Genomic DNA, 20,778 nt, shown 5'->3' with positions numbered 1-20,778 from the left:
TAAACATAAGAAAATATTTTCAGTGTCCTATGAATGTTTTAGTAGGGAAATACAATTTAAATTGACATCTGACCACACATTTATTACAATGGCCAACATCTTTAACAGTGACACCACCAAGTACTGGTGATTCTGTGAAAAAAAAAAAAAGCCAACTCTCCCTCATTGCTAAGGGAAACACAACAGGGCATAGCTGATCTGAAAGCAGTTTACAAGTATTTTATAAAACAGTATTCTTATTATATGACCTAGTAATCATGATTGTTGATATTTGCCTATACAATATGTTTTTATAACAAAGATCATAAATTGTCTAATGAAAACAAAAATTTATGTGTCACAGTAATCAAAGCTGGAAATGATAAGAACCAGTTGCCCAGTAGATTCGGTGTCCAGCCAGGTTCCATTTTCTCATTTCTCCCTTTTTTTCTTTTCTTTTTTATGTGTCTTCATGCAAAAGTTTGGACAAGGAAGTTCTCTGGGGCTGCTTGCATATGGACACTAAATCTACTCTTTAGTCACTAATAGAGTAAGTATATATACTATGAAACCCATTGTAGAATAAGAGTTCTTGATTGAGTAAAAACTTTGTATGTGTTGGTATACCAAAATATGCAAAAATAAAATATTGCAAAACAGGAACATTCATTAATTCATTCAACATATCCTAAATATTCGACAAAAATGCACTTAGCATCTGTAACAGGTATTGGAGGGACAGACCAGCCATCATACCTCTGAGAATATATGCAAAGGATCTAAAATCAACATGAATATCTGCATTCTCAGGTGAATATCAGCATCATTCTTAAAAGATAATTATGTAATCATCCTAAATGTTCACTGTAGAGAGAATCTTTTATGCATTACTATAAGTATCACCTACTTTTGTGCATTATTACAAGCACCATCTGTCAATAAAAAGCTGATTTTGTATTAGCTGATTCAGGAAATAGAAGATGGGGCATGCAGGATCAAGGAGAGAGAGAGAGAGAGAGAGAGAGAGAGAGAGAGAGAGAGAGAGAGAGAGAGAGAGAATATGCAAAAATAAAACATTGAATTACTATTAAGCTTTTAAGAGATAAATAATGTTATTTGAGAGAACATAAGTAAATCTGGGGGACATTATGCTTAAAGAAAGCAACCAGGCACAGAAACACTTAAACTACACATTCTCAGTCATATGTGGAAGATAAAAGCTCAAATATCTAGAAGTTGAGAGAATGGTGGTTGGTAGAGGTTGGGTAGTGGAGGTGTGGTCAAAGTTCATGATATGTCAAATAAAACAAATGAAATTGTGGATATGTTAATACTATAGGTTAAGTGTGGCTGTTTTATTATTAATGGGAAATTTTATTATTTATATTTTACTATGTCAGTGCAAAAAGGTAGCAGGACTGTAAGAACTGGGTCCTGGTGGAAGGTTGCTGACCTTGCTCTGGATCCCGGACTTACCACTTGATCTCTCTTTGTCATGTGTTGGTTTTTGTTTCTGTTTTTGTTTTTGTTTTTGTTTTGTTTTGTTTTTTTACCATGATGCCATTCTGTCCTGGTCTGATACAGCCTAAAGATTGTGAGTGCCTGGTTGATGCTGTGTTGTTTGGACTTTGTATATCTAAACTTATGGCAGTATACACTTCTTTTCTTTATAAAGTAGCCACAATTGAGTACTGAATGGATGAATGTAGCTAATTAGATTTATTCCATAATTTCACATTGTATGTATACAGCAGAGTATGTTTTATAGTTTTCAACATTCAATAAAACTAATTAACCATAAATTCTGAGAACAATTGAACATAGGGTATGGATTTACGACATAAAACTTTAAAAATATAAAACACCATCTGTGTCACTATATATAATGATTATAGTAGAGTAGAGTTCCAGCCACAGGCCAATGGCAATAAAACAGCTTATAACTTTTTTGAGTCTTATTTGAGTTTCTCTATGTAGGGAACATCTCTACTGACCTCCCCACAGCTGACGTTGATATTAATGTCTTGCGATACTCTATGAACTGTATGACTTTAACTTTATTGAGTCAGTGCCATGCCTTCATTATAAGCTTCACCCCCATTTTTAACAGAATTGACAGGATAGCTTAACTATTCATGTGTCAGTGGCATCACTGAAGTGTTCTTCTTAATCACTATAGATTACAGAGCATCTCTGGACTATGTTTTCCAGTGCTAGGTCAAACAGTGGCTGATAAAAATATCTGCAAAAGGGATTATGTCAGCCTCACAAAGTGTAACTTTTTTGAAATTTGTAGATCACACTGGCAGATGAAAACCTTTCATTTCTAAATAGTAAAAGTAGCATTTATAGAAGTAAACAAGAATGCTGTGTTACTAGATGAGTGGATAGGCTTACTACTATATGCTTTCCGAACTTAGGAATAGCAGTTTGGAACATCCACTGTTTCAGACTGGAGATAAAAAGACTACATAGTTCATTATACAGTTTTCTACTAAGGACATTAATAACCCCTTGCCTCACTACTTTTGCTACATGCTGTGTGCACAAAGATCTTCACCTTACCATGAAAGAAACACAATTTCCTATTGGTATTCACTTATGCATGTCTCTACAAGTCAAATTCCATGCAGATCAGTTGTATTTTTTTTTACATTGTTCAATGACATGATGAAAATTCTTTGCAATGAGTTTCACTGAGCAACTTAGTATGAATAGTTTTGTGTTCCACATTGCCGTAGCTTGTGGGGTAAGACTTAATAAAAATTCACATTCCTAAAACCTGTGGTTGCCTGTGAAACTGTTTCACCCAACAATGAAATATTTGAATTGGCTCACATGGTCTACCAGCTGGCTAAACATTAGTGAGGCTGAGTGTATTGTAATACCATCATTAGAAGGACTCAGCAGACAGTTCATGAAGAGACCAGGCACTAGGATAGGACTGTGTCCACAAATAATGGGAAGGAAGGGAAGGCAACACTCCAAGCCTTCACTATTTATAAAGTGCTGTGCAATTGTAAATGGATTTCTTAAACAGTCATTTTCCTTCCTTTTAAGAGTTGAGGTACATATTCAATGTTGAAGTTCCCTATTACAAAAGTGAAATATTCCTCTGTGGAAACAATGGTGGTTTGTTAGAAGTCCCAGACCAAATTCCTCAAGAGACCACCTCATTGTTATTGTTTAGGTCATACTGATCTGGGACTCAGAAAGTTAATTCTCTGCATCAGTCTTTACTTTTTTTACATGCTAACTGTCTCCTATGGCCAGCCTTTCAGGGTATAAAAAATAGTGTACATTGGAAACTCATTATTTGTTTTTCCCAGAAGGCTCTATTAAATGTCAGTATTTTTTTAAAGGTTTGCTCCTTGACTTGAACTCCAGAGGTTGGAGAGTTCTGAGGTTGATTTAGGAGTTTGAAATTCTGTATTTTATATTTCTACAAAGTGAGGATTTACAGTTCATAAATATGATGACAAAAGTGGAGAAGATTCAGTTTTGTGTCTGAACTGCTCTTAGAACAAAGCTATTTCTCATGAAACACACAAGCACTGTCATTTCCTTCAAGCTGTGGCATATTCTGACCACATCAGGTGGCTTTTTATTGCCATTTGTTTAAGACAATTGCATTCTCTGTGTATGGGAAGCCACTTCCTCCTGAAAGGGTCACAGATGGGAAGAGGAATTATACAGGGGCACATCAACAAGCAGAAAGTAATGTTCTGGAAGAGATGTTGAAAGTTAGAGCACATGCCTTCTGTTTTGCCCCATGCCTGCACTCAGTTTCCTATTCATTACAGTTGGGCACTCATATTCAACAGATTATTGGATGCAGTCTTTCTTGGATACAGCAACAAGTGATCTGATTGATTAATTAATTAATTAATGTTAAGTTATCTGCTGTGTCTAACTGAGGAAGGAAAACAGGTCATACTCTGGTCTTTTACAATGTTAAGGCAAACAGTCATAAGATTTTGTCACAGTGGATATTAGACCTTGCCAGATGAGTGAGACTAGTAGTTAAATAATTCAGCAAAACAAGAAGCAAGTTGCTGGGGAGTGGTGGCATATGCTTTAATCCCAGCACTTGGGAGGCAGAGTCTGGTAGATTTCTGAGTTCAAGGCCAGCCTGGTCTACAGAGTGAGTTTCAGGACAGCAAGGGCTACACAGAGAAATCCTGTTTAAAAAACAAAATCAAAACCAAAAACAAACAAACAAACAAAAAACAAACAAACAAAAAGAAACCAAACTTGAAAAATAGCTATGGCAAAAAGAAGCAAATTAAAAAATAGCTGTGGAGTGCCAGGCCAACTTGGGCACAAACTCGGTGGACAGTCCCACGGTCCCCAGAGGACTCTCCACCTCCTAGGTGTCTGAGCACTCCCAGGATCTTAGGATCACTGGTGAGTGGAACACAACATCTTTTCCAACACAACCGGGAGTTCCTGGGGTGAACAAAAGCAGGGACACTGGACTCTGCCCGACCAGTGGGTTGGGTTCCTTCCAGTCTGTACTGGTCTACCTTGGTTTCAAACTCAGCAGACAGCCCCACGGTCCCCAGGGGAGGTACCACTTCCAGGTACTCTAGCACACCCTGGATCTTAGGATTTCAGGAGCTTGGTCACACCAGGATCTCAGGGGCTCAGAGAAAGCTTGACTGTCAAGAACTCTGACACACCCAGAATCTCAGGATCACAGGATGCTGGAATCACAGGATCACAGAGAATGCTAGACTTTGAGGAGTTCTGACTCAATCGAGATTATAGGAAACACAGGCTCCAATCAGATATATCGAGGGCAGGGAACACTTGAGATAACCAGTTGGTAGGAGGTAAGCATAAGAAGAGAAGCAACAGAAACCAAGGTTATTTGGCATCATCAGAACCAAACTCTACCACCATAGCAAGACGTGGATACATCACACCAGGAAAGCAAGATATGGAACCAAAATCACTTCTAATGATGAAGATGGAGGACTATAAGAAGGACATAAATTATTATCTTAAAGAAATAAAGGAGAACACAGGTAAAGAGATAGAAGCCCTTAAAGAGGAAACACAAAATTCCCTTAAAGAATTACAGGAAAACACATCAAAACACGTGAAAGAATTGAACAAACCACCCAGAAACTAGAAATGGAAGTAGAAAAAATAAATCACAAAGGGAGGCAACTCTGGATACAGAAAACCTAGGAAAGAAGTCAGGAGCCGTAAATGCAAGTATCACCAACAGAATACAAGAGAGAGAAGAGAGAATCTCAGGTACAGAAGATACCATAGGATACATTGACACAACAATCAAAGAAAATGAGAAATGCAAAAAGCTCCTAACCCAAAACATCCAGGAAATTCAGTACACAATGTGAAGACCAAACCTAAGGATAATAAGTATAGACGAGAAGGAAGATTTCCAAATTAAAGGGCGAGTAAATGTCTTCAACAAAATTATAGAAGAAAGCTTCCCCAACCTAAAGAAAGAGATGCCTAAGAACATATAAGAAACCTACAGAACTACAAATAGTTTGGACCAGAAAAGAAATTCCTGCCATGACATAATAATCAAAACACCAATTGAACTAAACAAAGAAAGAATATTAAAAGCAGTAAGGGAAAAAGATCAAGTAACATATAAAGGCAGATCTCTAAGAATTATACCCGACTTCTCTGTAGAGAAGATGAAAGCCAGAAGATCTTGGTTAGACTTCATACAGACCCAAAAAGAATACAAATGCCAGCCCAGGCTACTATACCCAGCAAAACTCTCAAGTACCATAGATGGAGAAACCAAGGTATTGCATGAGAAAACCAAATTTACACAATATCTTTCCATAAATCCAGCCCTTCAAAGGATGATAAAGAGAAAATCGACTTTCAACCTAAAGTTATCAAAAAAGATAAAGAGAGATACTTCATCCTCATGAAAGCTAAAATTTACCAAGATGAACTCTCAATTCTGAATATATATGCTCCAAATGCAAGGGCACCAAACACTAATTTAAAAAACGTTAGTAAATCTCAAAGCACACATTGCACCACACACAATAATAGTGGGAGACTTTACCACCCCACTCTCATCAATGGACAAATCCTGGAAACAGAAACTAAGCAGAGACAAATGGAAATTAACAGAAGTTATTAAACAAATGGATTTAACAGATATCTATAGAACATTTTATCCTAAAACAAAAGGGGATAACTTCTTCGGAGCAACTCATGTTACCTTCTCCAAAAATTACCATATAGTCAGTCATAAAACAGGCCTCAACAGATACAAGAAGATCGAAATAATCCCATGCACCCTATCAGATCGCCATGCACTACGGCTGATCTTCAATAACAATAAAAATAATAGAAAGTCCACATACACATGGAAGCTGAAGAACACTCTACTCAATGATAACTTGGTCAATGAAGAAATAAAGAAAGAAATTAAAGACTTTTTAGAGTTTAATGAAAATGAAGCCACAACATACACAAATTTATGGGACACAATGAAAGAAGTCCTCAGAGGAAAACTCATAGCTCTGAGTGCCTCCAAAAAGAAACTAGGAGAGAGCATACACTAGCAGCTTGACAGCACAAATAAAAGCTGTAGAACAAAAGGAAGCAAATTCACCAAAGAGGAGTAGAAGGCAGGAAATAATCAAACTCACGGCTGAACTCAACCAAGTGTAAACAAAAAGAACTATACAAAGAATCAACCAAACTAGGACCTGGTTCTTTGAGAAAATCAACAAGATAGATAAACCCTTAGCCAGACTAACTAGAGGGCACAGGGACAGTATCCTAATTAACAAAATCAGAAATGAAAAGGGAGACATAACAACAGAATCTGTGGAAATCAAAAAAAAAAAAAAAATCAGATCCTACTACAAAAGCCTAATACTGGTATCAAAGTTAAAGCAGGATCAGATCAATGATCTAAACAGCCCCATATTCCCTTAAAAAATAGAAACCGTCATTAATAGTCTTCCAACCAAAAAGAAGACCAGGACCAGATGTGTTTAGTGCATAGTTTTATCAGACCTTCAAAGAGGACCTAATACTAATATTCCTCACACTATTACACTAAATAGAAACAGAAAGTAATCTACCCAATTCTTTCTAGGAAGCCACAATTACTCTGATACATAATATACACAAAGACCCAACAAAGAAAGAGAACTTCAGACCAATTTTCCTTATGAATATCGATGCAAAAATGCTCAATAAAATTCTCGATACTCGAATATAAGAATACATCAAAATGATCATCCATAATGATCAAGTAGGCTTCATCCCAGCTGTGCAGGAATGTAGTTCAATATATGGAAATACATTAATGCAATCCACTATATAATCAAACTCAAAGACAAAAGCCACATGATCATCTCATTAGATGCTGAGAAAACATTTGACCAATTCCAACACCCCTTCATGATAAAAGTCTTGGGAAGATCAGGAATTCAAGGCCCATACCTGAACATAATAAAAGCAATATACAGCAAATCAGTAGCCAACATAAAGCTAAATGGAAAGAAACTTGAAGCAATCACACTAAAATCAGGGACTAGACCAGGCTGTCCACCCTCTCCTGTTCTATTCAATATATTACTTGAAGTCCTAGCCAGAGCAATTTGACAACAAAAGGAGATCAAGGGGATACACATTGGAAAGGAATAAGTCAAAATATCACTATTTGCATATGAGATTATATACTATATATAACTGACCTCAAAAATTCCACCAGAGAACTCCTAAGCCTGATAAACAACTTCAGTGAAGTTGCTGGATATAAAATTAACTCAAACAAATCAGTGACCTTTCTCTACACAAAGTATAAATGGGCTGAGAAAGAAATTAGGGAAACAACACCCTTCACAATAGTCACAAATAATACAAAATACCTTGGTGTGACTCTAACTGAGCAGGTGAAAGATCTGTATGGTAAGAAGTTCAATTCTCTGAAAAAAGAAATTGAAGATCTCAGAGGATGGAAAGATCTTCCATGCCAATGGATTGGCAGGATTAATATAGTCAAAATAGCTATCCTGCTGAAAGCAATCTCCAGATTCAACGCAATCCCCATCAAAATTCCAACTCGATTCTTCACAGAATTAGAAAGGGAAAATTTCAGATTTATCTGGAATAACAAAAAGAAACTTGGGATAGCAAAATCTATTCTCAAAAATAAAGAACCTCTGGTAGAATCACCATCCCTGACCTTAAGCTGTACTACAGAGCAATTGTGATTAAAAAAAAAAGAAAGAAAGAAAAAAGAAAGAAAGAAAGAAAAGCATGGAACTGGTGCAGGGACAGACAGGCATATCAGTGGGATAGAATTGAAGACGCAGAAATGAACCCACACACTTATGCTCACTTTATCCTTGACAAAGGAGCTAAAACCATCCAGTGGAGAAAAGACAGCATTTTCAACAAATGGTGCTGACAGAACTGGTGGTTATTATGTAAAAGAACGCAAATTGATCCATTCTTATCTTCTTGCACAAAGCTCAAGCCTAAGTGGATCAAGGAACTCCACTTAAAACTAGAGCCCCTGAAACTTATGGAGGAGAAAGTAGGGAAGGGCCTCAAAGATATGTTCACAAAGGAAAAATTCCTAAACAGAACACCAATGGCTTATGCTGTAAGATCAAGAATCGACAAATGGGACCTCATAAAATTGTAAAGATTCTGTAAGGCAAAGGAAACTGTCAATAAGACAAAACAGCAACCAACAGATTGGGAAAAAGTCTTTTCCAATCCTAAATCAGATAGGGGGTTATTATTCACTATATATAAAGAACTCATGAAGTTGGACTGCAGAAAACCAAATAATCCTATGAAAAATGGGGTAGCAAGCTACACAAACAATTCTCAACTGAGAAATACTGAATGGCTGAGAAACACCTAAAAATGTTCAACATCCTTAATCATCAGGGAAATGCAAATCAAAACAACCCTGAGATTCCACCTCACACCAGTCAGAATGGCAAAGATCAAAAACTCAGGTGACAGCAAATGCTGGTGAGGATGTGGAGAAAGAGAAACAGTCTTCCATTGCTGGTGTGATTGCAAGCTGGTACAACCATTCTGGAAATCAGTTTGGTGTTTCCTCAGAAAATTGGACATACCATTACTAGAGGATCCAGCAATACCACTCCTGGGTGTATACCCAGAAGATGCTCCAACTTGTAATAAGGACACATGCTCCACTATGTTCATTGCTGCCTTATTTATACTATCCAGATGCTGGAAACAACCCAAATGTTCCTCAACAGAGGAATGGATACAGAAAATGTGGTACATTTACACATTTACTCGCTATTAAAAACAATGAAATTATGAAATTCTTAGACAAATGGATGGATCTGGAGGATACCATCCTAAGTGAGGTAATCCAACCACAAAAGAACACACATGATATGCACTCACTGATAAGTGGATATTAGTCCAGAAACCCAGAATACCCAAGATACAATTTGTAAAACACATGGAACTCAAGAAGGAAGACAAAATTGTGGATACTTCAATCCTTCTTAGGAGGAGGAAGAAAATACCCATGGAAGGAGTTTCAGAGACAATGTTCGGAGCAGAGACTGAAGGAATGACCATCCAGAGACTCCCCCACCTGGGGATCCATCCCATAAACAATCACGAAACCCAGACACTAGGCAGATGCCAACAAGAGCTTACTGACAGGAACCTGATATAGCTGTATCCCGAGAGGCTCTGCCAGTGCCTGGCAAATACAGAAGTGGATGCTCACAGCCTTCCATTGGACGGAGCACATGGCCTCCAATGAAGGAGCTACAGAAAGTACCCAAGGGGCTGAAGGGGTTTGCAGGAACAACAATATGAACTAACTTTAACCCCCAGAGCTCCCTGGGACTAAACCACTAATCAAAGAAAACACATGGTAGAACTTGTGGCTCTAGCTGCATATGTAGCAGAGGATGACCTAGTCGGTTATCAGTGGGAGAAGAGGCCCTTGGTCCTGTCAAGTTTCTATGCCCCAGTATAGGGGAATGTCAGGACCAGGAAGCAGGAGTGGATGGGTTAGTGAGCAGAGGGAGTGGGGAGAACATAGGGGTTTTTTTTTTTGGAGGGGAAACTAGGTAAAGGGATAATATTTGAAATGTAAATAAAGAAAATATTTAATTTTAAAAATGAAAAATAGCTGTGGACTCATAAATGAAAAATGTCCCTAGAATTTCTTTCAATATAGCTGTGAATTGACTTGACACAATATCCAAACATAGGGCAAATGTTCGAGCTTATCCCAAGTTTAAAAAGGGGGTAACTTTCCAGCCTTGCTTATTTTACATGAATTATTAGGAAAGCAGAATTTTGTTCTCCCTCTGATCCATCCAAACCACCTCTAGTTGGTAACCTCTGGTAATCTAAAAGGAGCCCATTCTGTATGCAACCCCCTGAACAACAAGTATTTGGTCATAATTAAGAATAACTGATATGGTAGAAAAGAGCAGTGAGCCAGGGTTCAGAAAACTAGGTTCTGGTCCAGGATTCATGACTGATAATATCTTGCTCCTTAATAAGAGATTCTCTGGGAATGATAGGGTGTGTTTGATATGTTACTTATCACCCAACAGGAGTAAGGCAGTGCTTTTCTGAAGAAACTGAACTCTGTAGTCATTCTTTTACACACTGTGCATTTGGGAAAAATATTAAAGAAAATGCAAAAATCAAATTTAGATTGGTTGTTTCTGATAACCATTTTTTAAGGTAATCTAAATTTTTTGAAAGGTTAGCCCCAGTGTGAGGAGAAACAGGATCGTGCATTTATAGAAGGATTAAGGAATATTATGCACATAGCTGAGCAAGTGTCCCTATGGTATAGTGAGGCATCCTTTGAGTGTATGCCTAGGAGTGTAGCTGATTCTTGAGGTAGAGCTATTCCCAATATTCTGAGTAACTGCCAAATTGAATTCCAAAGTGCTTGTACAAATTTGTAACTCCTACCAACAATAGTGGAATGTTCCCCTTGCCTCACATTCTCACTAGCATGTGCTATCACTGAGTTTTGATCTTAGCTCTTCCAGCAGCAAATGGAAACAGATGCAGAGAACCATAGCTAAAGATCAAGTGGTGCTTGGGGAGTCTTGTAGAAGAGTAGGGAATAGAATTGAGTGAGCCAGGAGTCAAAGACACTGCAAGATCTACAGAGTCAACTAACCTGGGCCCATGGGGACTCACAGAGACTGAAACACCAACCAAAAAGCATGCAGGGGCAGGACCTAACTGCCTTTCTTCATGTTGTAGATGTGCAGTTTGGTTTTTATGCAGGTCACCTAGCAATCGGAGCAGGGCTGTCTCTGGTTCTGTTGTCTACCATTGGATTCCCTTCCCTAACCTGGACTCCTGGTTGGGCCTCAGCAGGAGAGGAGGTGCTTTCTGGGACTAGATGTCTCAGGAGGTAGTACCCATGGTGGGGGTGTGCTTCCTCTTCTCTGGGAAGAAGGAGAGAGGGTAATGTGGAGAGGGACTTGCAAGGGTGGAAATGGGAGGAGAGGAGGGAGGGGGAGCTGTGATTGGCATGATTGGCCCACAATGTCAATAAAAAAATAAATTATGAAAAAAGAGATATTATGCATCTTGATGGTGTCACTAGGCGGGCCTGTTTCATGCATATTTAGAATCTGACCCGCAACATAAAGGTCTGACATCTGGAGTAATGAGTTCTGTTAATCATTTGTTGCTGTCCTGGAGATGAAAATGAAAGGACTTTTGGTTCTTCTCCTTAATCATTTGGTAATTCTTTGTCTAATTTGGTGATTTGGCCTTGAGCCTTCTACCCTATTGCTCATAAGATAGAAAGACATTAAGATACCTTTTTTGTAGAGCTCCTACTACATGCTGGCAACTGTGGTCATGGTTCATGGATCCCAGACACCCTCAGTCATCTGTGCATTTTCCAGGCTGTGGTTCTGCCTTAAACCACAGGAGGCAAGTCATTAACAAACACCTTCTGTTGGCTTACAGACCATGACCAAGAACCTTCATCTGCAGGTCTGAGGTCAAATAAGCTATTTAAACTCTAGATGCTTGGTGTAAGAAATTCAAATCATAGGAATATAGTTCAGCGGGTAAAATGCTTGTGGCACAAGTGTGGGGACTAGAGTTTGGGTCTTACAACCCAGGTAATAGGAACCCCATCTGTAGTCCCTGCCCGAGGAAGGTGGGGTCAGGAAACCTGTGGAGTAAACTGGCTACCAGATGAGCTGAAAGGTGAAGCTCTGGGTTTAGTGAAAGATCCTATCTCAGTATATAAAGTGGAGAGGAACTGAGAAAGATACCCACTGTCAATTTTGAGTCTCCAAAAGTATTTATATATGTTCATACACCAACACACATGTGTGTACCTCTAAACATATAAACATGCTCACATGAACATTCATGACACATACGCATACATCTTAGTTAATGCATTTTGTCATGTGTACAATATAAACATGTTAATTAAATGACACTGATTCAAATTCAGTGGGCATGCTTACACAGATCATGACTTTTGTTGTAAAGAAAGTTCTCACAAAAGATAATTTTTGTATGTTATATGTCTTCATTACTTTTCTCACTTTTGGAGACAAAATACCTCGTGAGAAGCAAATTAAGAGAACAGCTGTAGATATGGTGGCAGGAGAGTGAGGCACTGCTCATTTCTCCTCTGTCAGGAAGTATAGAGGAGATTGAATGCAGAGCAGAGCTATATGCCTCAAGATTTATCTCCCAGGATCGATTTTTCCCAGCTAGGCCCCACTTTCCTAAAGTGTACCACTGGCTGGGGACCAAATATTTGAACATGTGAGCCTATGCAAGATAGTTCTCATTCATGGAATGACACTGAAGCAAAGATTTTAGAATATCTTTGAAGTAAGAAGTACAGGCATAATGTTTTTGTGTACTGTGTAAAGGTTATCCTGGTGTAACTCAATGCCCTCTGATCCTGTTTCAATCTGGACACTGCGTGACACGTTATGTCAGGGATCTCCTGTCTCGAGCTTGTATAATCAATTCTTGCCATTTATTCTTTGTCTTGTCAATAAATGCTGATTATCCAACAGAGCGAAAGAGAGAGAGAAAAAAAAGAAAGGAAAGGAGAAAGTGAAAGAGGGACGGAGGGAGGGATAGAGAGACAGAGAGAGGGAGAGAGAGGAGTCATTGTGAGTTAGAGCCTGGAGGAAGGGGTCTGGAGGCAGACTGGCCACAAGGAGGAAGAAAAATAAAGTTTGTTAAGAATTCAACAAAAGCCAGGCATGGTGGCGCGTGCCTTTAATCCCAGCACTTGGGAGGCAGAGGCAGGCAGATTTCAGAGTTCGAGGCCAGCCTGGTCTACAGAGTGAGTTCCAGGACAGCCAGGGCTACACAGAAAAACCCTGCCTCAAAAAAAAAAAAAGGAGGAAGGTCTAATTGCAAGTATTTGAGATCATGGCTGGGAGGTAGCCAGATTAGCTTAGGGGTTAGGACAGATAATTAGACTGCCCAGGTATTAAGGTGAGGCTTTAAAATGAATCTTTGTCTTTCTGTGTGGTTATTGAGAATTAACTAGGATAAAGAAATATGACCACCATATTAATTCACTATTTACACTCACATTAAAATAATTCATTTTACAAGGAAACAAAGCAATAAGGTGATTTGGTAAGTTACTCTATGCTGTGATGAAATACCGTGTTCAAAAATGAATTATGGAAGAAAGAATTTACTTTGTCTCACAGTTACAGAGGCATAAGAGTCTCAAATCCTGTCCCTGTACTTCCTAAACGTCCTCAAACAGTGGCAGCAATGGAAAGCCATGTGTTTAAATACAGACTATGGGGACACTCGCCATTCACACCACCACACCAATCAAAAGGGATTTGTACTTCACTCTCATCAAGGCAGGAGGCTGCTGTGTATCCAACATAGAGATCACCCCCTGTACTGGCTGGTTTTGTGTCAACTTGATGCAGGCTGGAGTTATCACAGAGAAAGGAGCTTCAGTTGAGGAAATGCCTCCATGAGATCCAGCTGTGGGGCATTTTCTCAATTAGTGATCAAGGGGGAAAGGCTCCTTGTGGGTGGGACCATCTCTGGGCTGGTAGACTTGGGTTCTATAAGAGAGCAGGCTGAGCAAGCCAGGGGAAGCAAGCCAGTAGAGAACATCCCTTCATGGCCTCTGTATCAGCTCCTGCTTCTTGACCTGCTTGAGATCCAGTCGTGACTTTCTTTGGTGATGAACAGCAGTGTGGAAATGTAAAATGAATAAACCCTTTCCTCCCCAACTTGCTTCTTGGTCATGATGTTTGTGCAGGAATAGAAACCCTAAGACACCCCCATACTTAATCTAGGTAGGAACTACTGTCTCATTTAGCAATGGAATATGAGTAGAAATAGAATCATTTTTTCCTGCTCTCATCTCTATGCTCTGGAGACAAGCAAAGATCACCTAGGACCTTGAAGAAAGAGTCTGGTGCTTGTTATAACAATGTGAAGATTTTGTGATTAAAAAAATGCATTTGTAGCTTGTTCAGGTATAAGGGGTTAATTCATAGAGAAGCTATTTCAATATTAAGTAACAGAGCTAGACAGGAAAGAAAGTTAATAATTTACACTTTCAGAGAGCTTTTTCAATAATATATACCACTGCATATGTTTATGTGGATATAAAAGCGAGACTCTATGAATTAAAATGTAAGGCCAATATCAATAAGAATTTAGAGCAGAAGTATTGTGGCTATGCAGTTATAAAGTTGGGCTCCAAATTGGATTCTTCCTGAAAATAAAAAGGAAACCTATTTCTTAAATAAATTTATACAGTATACATGTCTTATAATGTACTAAGTTCTGAAACGTGGGGAGAACCCATGGAATTAAAATTTGAAACAAATCTACACTACCATATGCTGTGTGAGGAACATTTGAGTCACCAAGTAAACGATGCTTTCAACCACTCCCTCAGTAAGCACAGTGAAGAGAGTAAGTTTATTGTAAGCTACAGGCAGCCCATGTGTGGATAGGATGCTCTAAATTCATAGTATCATACTATATACATAGCTTACATAGTTTCAGCGGTAAACTAAATCATATTCTGATATGGAGACATGTTTCTAGTGGGAAATCAAATATATGCTAAACAGTAATAATATGGAATCATATGCATTAGAGGAGAAGAATTAAGCATGTTAGAATTAGTTCCTTAAAGCTTTTCTTAGTTTTATTTTATTTTGATAAAATAGCTTCATAGATTAAAAAAAAAAAGTGACCAACTCAATACTTGGGTTACTTTAAGGATTTTTAGTGCTGCTCCCAGAGACAGCATAGAGAGCATGAGGAGGTGCATATCCGGGGACAGGAAAGCATAGGCTTTGGGTCACATAGGGTGGAATCTAGTGCTTTTATTGTTCATGAGTGTATGTTTGTGTGCCTGTGTGTTTGTGTGCCTCTGTGTGTGTGTGCGTTTATGAGCATATTGATGTGGAAAACAGAAATTTACATTCAGTATCTTCCTCTTCCAGCAATACTGTAGCACTGGGATTGGTGGCATATGCTACCACATATGCCTTTTCCACGAGTGGTGGGATTTCATCTAAAAACCACTTCAAAATAAAGTCAATAAATTAGTGTTAAAAATAACCTAGAGTCTATAATGTGTATATAATAATAAAGCTGAAGTGTTTTGGGAGAGAACAGGCACGTTCCCGTACTTGTGGCAACTCTCTGACCGGTGGCCTGGCTGGCCATGCACTGGTGGGCAATGGCCAACCTGTTTTTATCTCATGGAGTCTAACTCAGAACTTCACAATCTCTCTACCCACTTCACTAGGTTTCCACTGGTGGATCACTACTACACTAGTATCCATCTGGCAAACCCACACTCTCTTGAACCCAGACAAGCCACAGCATGAAAGAAAACACAACACAAACTTAGTTCAGAAACAGTGGTAACTCAATCTCTGGGTGACACAACTAAAACGTAATTTTGCAAGCCTTATTAAAACTGATTCCTATGAAGACGAATCCTTGTGGATCTGCCATGATACTGGGAAACTCTAGCAGCTACATCTTACCCTTCTGCTGTCCCTGTTACAAAAAGACCTAACTCTCTCCTGCTTCCTCTCTTCCTCTGTCCAACCTGGAAGTCCCACCTATTCTCCCAGTGATTGGCTCCTTTATTCATTAGGGGATTGGTTCACAAGAAGCCACCTGAGCACTTGACCCATTTCCTCATTCCAGACAGCCTCTCTGGGAGAGCAAGTAGCACAGAGCCATCCCAACAATGAAACAAATGGGTTTAATTTTTTTGTTTGTTTTTTTTTTTGTTTGTTTGTTTGTTTTGTTTTGTTTTGTTTTTTTCCTCTGGATTTTTTTTGTCATTTTTTTATTAGATTTTATTTACATTTTAAATGTTATCCCCTTTCCTTGTTTCCTCTCTGAAGACCACTATCCCATTCCCCCTCCTCCTGCTCACCAACTTACCTACTACCTCTTCCCTGTCCTGGCATTCCCCTATACTGGTGCATAGAGCCTTCACAGGACCAAGAGCCTCTCCTCCCGTTGATGTCTAACAAGGCCATCTTCTGCTACATATGCAGCTGGAGACATGGGTTCCTCCATGTGTACTCTTTAGTTGGTGGTTTAGTCCCTGGGAGCTGTGGAGGTACTGGTTGGTTCATATTGTTGTTCCTCCTATGGGGCTGCAAGCTCCTTCAGCTCCTTCTCTTCCTTCTCTAGCTCCTCCATTTGGGATGCTGTGCTCAGTACAATGGTTGGCTGAGAGCATCCACCTCTGTATTTTTTAGGCACATGCATAGCCTCTCAGAAGACAGCTATATCAGCCTCCTGTTAGCAAGCACTTGTTGGCATCCACAATAGTTTCTGGGTTTGATAATTGTATGTGGGATGAATCCCCACGAAGGGCAGTCTCTACATGGCCTTTCAATCAGTCTCTGCTCCACACTTTGTCCTTGCATCTCCTCCCATGGGTGTTTTGTTCCCCCTTCTAAGAAGGATTGTAGTATTCACAGTTTGGCCTTCCTTCACCTAGAGCTTCATGTGGTCTGTGAAGTGTATCTTGGGAATGAATAGTTTTATTAATATTAGACAAGAAATATTTCAACTGAAATGTAAACAAAGGAAACTGAAGACATTTCATATAAACAAGGTCATCAATTCATCAAAATAAATCTTAAACTTTTGTTTGATCAAGGCATTAACAAATATCCCATTTCATAAATCAAAACTTGGTAATATGGAAACAATAAATAAGTTATATTTAGAAACACCTTAACTATAATTGGAACATTACTAACTACAGTTAAAAATCTCAATACTCTTTTCTTTTTTAAAAAAAAATATTATTATTTTTAATTATGTTTAGGTATATGCCTGAATGTGAGTGAATGCATGTAAGTGTAGTGTTAGCAGAAGCCAGATCAGAGACACTGGATTCTCTGGGGCTAGATTATAGAGTTTTGAGACACCATCTGTTATGGGTTCTCAGTACCAAACTCAGGTCTCTTGTAAAAGCAGCCAGTGCTCTTATCTGCTGAGTCACCTCTTCATCCCCATGGTTTTTGTTTTGTTTGTTTTTCATTTTTATTTATTTTTTTAATTTTTAGGAGAGGAATTCTTTTATCAGTAAGTATATTTTAAAAATTCCAAAATAGTAAAAACTCTTTGAAGTTAAACATTAAGAAAATGCTTATTTTAAGCACAGTGAAATATTATCAATAATATTTTCATGATGTTTGTAGAACATGATTTTAATATTTTCAACTGTTGATATTCAAATGACAGAATAGTTATTTTAAGATATATTTCATTGTTATGTCTCCCTTTTCATTTCTCTGGTTTTATTAATTTGGATAATGTCTCTGCGCCCTCTGGTTAGTCTGGCTAAGGGTTTATCTATCTTGTTGATTTTTCTCAAAGAACCAGCTCCTGGTTTTGTTGATTCTTTGTATAGTTCTTTTTGTTTCTATTTGGTTTCATTATTTCTTACAGTCTGCTCCTCTTGGGTAATTTGCTTCTTTTTTGTTCTAGAGCTTGCAGGTGTGCTGTCAAGCTGCTAGCATGAGCTCTCTTCAGTTTCTTTTTGGAAGAACTTAGAGCTATGAGTTTTCCTCCTACCACTGCTTTCATTGTGTCCCATAGGTTTTGGTATAATTGTCTTGAATTTCAATAAATTCTAAAAAACCTTTAATTTCTTTTTTTCTTCCTTGACCAAGTCATCATTGAGTAGAGTGTTTTTTCAGCTTCCATGTGTATGTGTGCTTTCAGTTGTTTTTGTTGGTATTCAAGACAAGCCTTACTCTGTGGTGATCTCTGCTAGGGTGCATTTCAATTCTGATAGGAATTATTTCAATCTTCTTGTATCTGTTGAGGCCTGTTTTGTGACCAAGTATATGGGTCAATTTTGCTCTCTTCTGTACCCATTATCTTTAGGTTTGGTCTTCTCATTATGTCCTGGATTTCCTGGATGTTTTGAGTTAGGAGCCTTTTGCATTTTGCATTTTCTTTGATTGTTGTGTCAATGTTTTCTATAGCATCTTCTGAACCTGAGTTTCTCTCTTCCATTTCTTATATTCTGTTGGTGGTGCTTGCATCTATGGCTCCTGATCCCTTTCCTAGGTTTTGTATCTCCAGAGCTGTCTTCCTTTCTGATTTCTTTATTGTTTGTACTTCCATTTTTAGATCCTGGATGGTTTTGTTCATTTCCTTCACCTGTTTGATTGTGTTTTCTTTTAATTCTTTAGGGGATTTTTGTTTTCTCTTTAATTTCATCTAGCTGTTTACCTGTGTTCTACTGTCTTTCTTTAAGGGAGTTATTTATGTCCTTCTTAATGTCCTACATTACCATCATGAGAAGTGATTTTAGATTAGAATTTTGCTTTTCCAGTGTGATGGTGTATCCAGGACTTGCTATGCTTGGAGAACTGGGTTCTGATGATGCCAAGTAACCTTGATGTCTGTTGTTTATGTTCTTGTGCTTGCCTCCTGCCATCTGATAATTTCAAGTGTCACCTGCCCTTGCTATATCTGACTGGAACCTGTCCTTCCTGTGATCCTGGTTGTGTCAGAGCTCTTCAGAGTTCATCTCTCTCTATGATCCTGTGATTTTGTGATCTTGAGATTATTTGTCATAATTCCTGTGTGTCAAGCTGCTTCTGGGACCCTGAGGTCTTGTTGCAAGCAAGCTCTTTGGATTCTGGGATCCTGTGAACCTGGGCATGTTAGAGCACCTGGGAGTGTAGCTTTTTCTGGGTGTTGTGGGACTGGCTGCTGAGTTCACACCCAAGGTCTGCTCAGGGCACCAGCTCAGACCAGAAGTAACCTGTGCCACTGGTTGGGTGGTATTCCTGGATGCCTGAGTTTTGCTGGTCCCAGTTACTCCCAGTGTTGGGGCAGTTGTTGTGTCCTCCTCAACTCTGATCCTATGATCCTGGGAGTGTTAGAGTGCTTGGGAGTAGATCTTCCTTTGGGTGTTGTGGTTGAGAAGTTCACACCAAAGGTCTGCCTACACTTTTCTTAATATTTTTCTGGGATCAAAAGTAAAGTTCAAAAATGAAAGCTCAGACTCAAAACTACTAACCCATTTGGCCTAAGAGATGTCTGTGGACACCCCATACTTAGAAAATGAATTAGAATAGGTTATATGTTTATTCATTAACATCTTAACATATTAAAAGGAATGAAATTCAGCCAGGTGGTGGTGGTGCACACCTTTAATCCCAGCACTTGGGAGGCAGAGGCAGGCAGATTTCTGGGTTCGAGGCCAGCCTGGTCTACAAAGTGAGTTCCAGGACAGCCAGGGCTATACAGAGAAACCTCGTCTCAAAAGAAAAAGAAAATTATGAGTATTATTCTCTGACCTCAGAGACCTGTGGTTTCTGTAGATGGTGCCATCACTGCTCATTTGTGTTTGTTATCCTGATACTACTGAACTAGACTGCTGATTGGAATCACCCCAAGGAACAGATCCATATCCCCTTGTCTTATTTACCATCTTTCCTCCCCTACCCTTGGATGGTGGGCTAGAAGGGCCGTCGAAGTGTTTGACAACCCTTAATAAAATTAGGTTTAAAAACTCTAAGCCTACAGTTACTCTTTTGGCTTAAAGACCCACTATGATTTGGAGGTTTCTGATGAACAACCCAAGGCCCAGAGAAACTGTATATAATCTAGTTCAATTAACTAGTTTATATAAGTTAAAGTATGTCTAAGTCATTCTAATTGGTAGCAATAAATACACAAAAATATCTGGCTATAGTTGGAAATTAAATACTTTATTTTTAGGTAAGTCATGGGGCAAGAGTCACAGGAAGTTTTAAATGCATAATAATAAATGCCCAAATGTGTCAAAACTTGTAAAAAAAGAGAGAGAGAGAGAGCTGAACAAGTTTATAGAATTAAATTAATTGGAGCAAATGATGTCTTTAAAAAATAAATAAAGTTTAAATCAATGATTTAATATTTTACTTTCAGAAATTATGAAAAGGGGAATAAATATAAAGTAAGGAAAACAATATAAAAATAAAGTAGTACAGAAAACTGAGCTTTTGAAAACTCAGTAAAATCAATGGCTATTGTAAGTTCCTGGATTAAGAACACAGGACTCATAGGCTTCAGTAACAGGAGAAGTGAGGGCATCCTTGGAGCATAGTAAAAAAGAAAACAATCACACAGAACAATTATGGGAAAATTCTATGTCAATAAATTTGACAGTCTAGTGAAATAAATCAAATTTGTTAATTATACCATAAATGCTTTCACAATGAGAAATAGACTAAACAGATAAATAAATTTTACAATTAA

The 20,778-nt window shown here is 38.4% G+C and overlaps 1 long non-coding RNA gene across 1 annotated transcript in view; it reads left to right on the top strand.

The window, feature by feature from the left end:
• The first annotated feature begins 457 nt into the window (after positions 1-457).
• Positions 458-20,778, top strand: part of Gm35111 — an 82,416-nt gene continuing 62,095 nt past the window's right edge. The window contains exon 1 of the long non-coding RNA XR_382721.2: positions 458-529. This is a non-coding gene — a long non-coding RNA (predicted gene, 35111). The remainder of the gene's footprint in view (positions 530-20,778) is intronic.

Source organism: Mus musculus, chromosome 13 (genome assembly GCF_000001635.26).
Source record: "Mus musculus strain C57BL/6J chromosome 13, GRCm38.p6 C57BL/6J".
NCBI classification, from domain to species: Eukaryota; Metazoa; Chordata; class Mammalia; order Rodentia; family Muridae; genus Mus; species Mus musculus.
The sequence above is the reverse complement of the archived record's forward strand: the minus strand, read 5'-3'. Positions and strand labels throughout refer to the sequence as shown.